Source organism: Artibeus jamaicensis, unplaced genomic scaffold, assembly GCF_021234435.1.
Source record: "Artibeus jamaicensis isolate MK-2021 breed Jamaican fruit bat unplaced genomic scaffold, CSHL_Jam_final contig_3214, whole genome shotgun sequence".
NCBI lineage: Eukaryota > Metazoa > Chordata > Mammalia > Chiroptera > Phyllostomidae > Artibeus > Artibeus jamaicensis.
This window is the reverse complement of record NW_026521760.1, coordinates 38,049-41,502: the sequence shown is the minus strand read 5'-3', so window position 1 is coordinate 41,502 and position 3,454 is coordinate 38,049. Positions and strand designations below refer to the sequence as shown.

General features: G+C 41.2%; 1 non-coding gene across 1 annotated transcript; it reads left to right on the top strand.

Moving 5' to 3' along the window:
• Positions 1 to 209: 209 nt before the first annotated feature.
• LOC119052727 (small nucleolar RNA SNORA5) lies at positions 210 to 346 on the top strand. The gene has a single exon (XR_005083182.2). It is a non-coding gene; the product is annotated as a small nucleolar RNA SNORA5 (small nucleolar RNA).
• The last annotated feature ends 3,108 nt before the right edge of the window (positions 347 to 3,454 follow it).

Here is a 3,454-nt window from a genome sequence, read left to right as displayed (position 1 = left end):
TATTTTTCAGCAAAACTAAATGTAACAGTTTTACAAATATAGATCTCTTCATTCTGTAACTGGGTTGAATAAAATGATATACTATGTAATATGGGATAAAGAAGAAAATGTGAATCATACAAAATGTTGCCCATTTTACTGGTAGAGCTTTGGCCTCGAAGGGGGGGTCTTATTATATGATTATTTCATAAAAGTAAAATATCCACATGTGTAGAGGGAATAATTTACCTTACATTGGCCCCTGGCAGGCACTGGCCTGGAGGGGTGCCACAGAAATACTGCACAGGACTCCGGGGCCCTGGTCCAGTCTGCTGGGTCTCAGGGTTAATTTTGGTTACAGACACCGAGGAAAAAAATATCGACTGGTATCTTACATTTCTATTGGTGGTATAGATTAAGATTTAATTTATTATATAGCCAAGACCTTATAAAATATAGAATAACATTTTCATGTGGAACTAGAACTTCTCTCTATTCTCTGCATTTGAAAAATTATTCCTATGCATATAGAAGCTAATGAGGAAGAATTGTATTTATAATAAGTACTTTCTCTTTTTTTTCCTGGTGTCTTATATTGATAGGAAAGAGCCCCACAAATGAGTGCTGCTCACTATCATCGTGCAAGTGTGATTCCACAGCACACTTCTGTCTTAATCACTGAAATTATTTGGTTATCAAATCCATATACAGTTAATGATTTGACTTTCATTCTTTACAGACTTATTCATATTGGTCTGGCCTTGAAAACATGAAAATGGTCTTTATTTGATATTCAACATGTAACTTCAGAAAGATGTGCTTATTTTAAAAATCGAGACTGTGAGTGTGATGGAGGAGCCTTAACAAGGACTGGGAAGAGAACCGTAGTTCCCAGGTGTCTGTAGGGTAGGCTGGGTGAAGGTAGAAAGGCTGAGGGCGTATTTATGTATGTTTACAGTCAACTCTCTTTCCTACTGAGGACAAAAACTTTCTTTAAAGCAGCATCTATTTCTAGAAAACAAAATTATTGTAACACTGATGTTTTAGAAAATAATTCCTTGCAATCAGCTGTTCCTAATAAAGAGGCAACAGGCCATATGTTCTGTGACAAACCAGCCTTGTTTCAGCAATGGGGGTCACCAGAGGTGGTTTGGAAGTACCAGAATAGGAAGGGGTTAGATACCACCTGCCCTCTGTTAACTTACTCCTTCTGTGTGCAGGAATTTTTTCTATGTCAGGATCACATAATAATAACACAACTGTAAGGTTTTCAAAATAGAGATTAAGTTATTTGATAAATGGGTCCAGGATTTTATGCTGCATTCTGTGATCACCAATGAATGTGGGTTTTTTTTTTTTGTACCATCTCTGTAGATGGTTTTTCCTGCAGAAAGAATTACTGTATTTATTTGATTTCTTCTCCTGCACCAGGTGTTGCAAGTCACCGAGGTGGGGCTGGTACAGGGGTTTGGACAATAAGAGGGTGGGTGCTCCTGGGTGGGGCTCTGGGAGATCCTAACTGTCCTGGCAGAGTGTCCCTGAGAGAGCAGAGAGCATCGGTCTTAGGAGAGAGGGGTAGTTTTCTGGTTTTTCTTTTCTTTTTATTATTTTTTTTAAAACAAGGATCCACTGTACACATGGTCCATGTTCACTCTGTGAGAAACATCATTCCAGGGGTTATCACACTGTTTATCTTCACCACGGAGTGGACTTTAAACAAAGGGAGAACACAAGATTTCTCTGGCCTGGATGAATGACAAATTTAATTCCACTTCACAGTATAAAATGAGCATTCTTTTTTCATCCTGGCAAGACACTGAAGACAAAACAAATCATTTATTACTGATAAAATTAAATATCATTTAAACTTGATCTTTATCAAGATTGCTATATCAATATTCATGTTCGGAATTCTGATTTCACGCGTGAAATACTTTTTCTCATTATACATCCTTAAAAATGCCTGCTCAAAACTTTGATTTCTGATAAAGCTCTGCTAAGCTCATGTCTCTGAGAAATCCCTAGAAATGTCAGTCGTCTTTGCTTGCCATACCTCTGAAATATTGGTGAAACTCCCTGTCTCCTAATCATACTGTTCTCCCTCCCGCTTCTATTTTTACTGCTCCCCTTGGTGCACGACCCCCTCCCCACCCAGCCCCAGCCTGGTGCCCACATGACAAGGCAGCTGTTGTTATGCGGTTGGTCTGCCACCACCCCAGCCTCCTGCTCTCAGGAATCTGCTCAAGGAGCGAGTGACGCTGAAGAATTTCTCAGGTCATCTTCGCTGACCTAGAAAACCAAAGAGGTTCTAGCTTTTGCCGGTGGCATGCAGCAGTACAGAGCTCTGCTTAGCACAGCGAAAGCATTCGGCAGCCCTAGACGCTGCGAGGACGGCCACTCCACAGTCAGAAGGAGGTAGGAAGAGCAATCTGTGTTCTCAAACTTTATATAAAAACCCACGTGCCATTTTTTCCTTTTTGCTCTGTGGTGGCACAGCTGAAATGCTGTGATTCTGTTTTGGAAAATACACGACTCACTCAAAATTATTTTCCAAAAGGTGGGATTCAGCAAATGGCACACAAACTGCCAAAAAGACCTCAGCGAGCAGAAAGTGCACTCTCTTCTTACTTCTTGCTTGCAGTTCCCCACTCGGATAAAAAAAAAAAAAATCAAGGAGGAAGCAGGCAGGAGGATAATGCCTCTGCCTGGCAGCTGAGCTGTAATCTAGCTATCCTTCCTTCCTGAGCATGCACTTGCTGGAGATGTTTTAATGTCTTAATGAAAGGACAGGGAAATTATCACTCACCGATTTGTGTTTTTAAATTTGGAGTTTCTAAATTAAGACTAGTTAACGACACAGGCATGCCCATTTCCAAGACTGGATAGGCAGCTCCCGCGTTTGATGTGTCACCTTGAGGGTTTCCTGTGAGGTAATTAGCATGCTGGGATGAGCTAATCTCCCATAGAACAGCACACCTGCCTCATTCTGCTAACAAATAGGCCCCTGCCTCCTACAGACTGCCTGACCTGACTTATTATATCTCCCCCATCAGCAGAAAGACTCATATCATCACTGGGCCAAAGGTGAATTGCCTAGAGACAAAGTTGGAATGAATTTTTTGCAGTCCCATTTCGCCAGACATTCAAACCACTTCATTCTGAAGAGTGGAGACCTTTAACTCTGTCACATATTTATGTATGCTTATAAGGCCAGGGAAGGGTCTTTTCTGCAGATTTGCTCCAGCCGAATGTATCAAATAGGGTTCCAGAAGAAACTGTTTCTGCCTTCCAAACCTTTGTTCTCCAATTATTACTCTGAGAGAAGACAAATCGTGCTGTGGGTGTTTTAGTTTACTTGCATCTTGGAAGTTGCTCACTACGCTTTTGTCACACTGCAATCAGCATCGAATGTCAAGTCCAAACACAGTCTAGACCTGGAGTAGAGTGAGGGTCACATGAACGTCCACCTGATCCT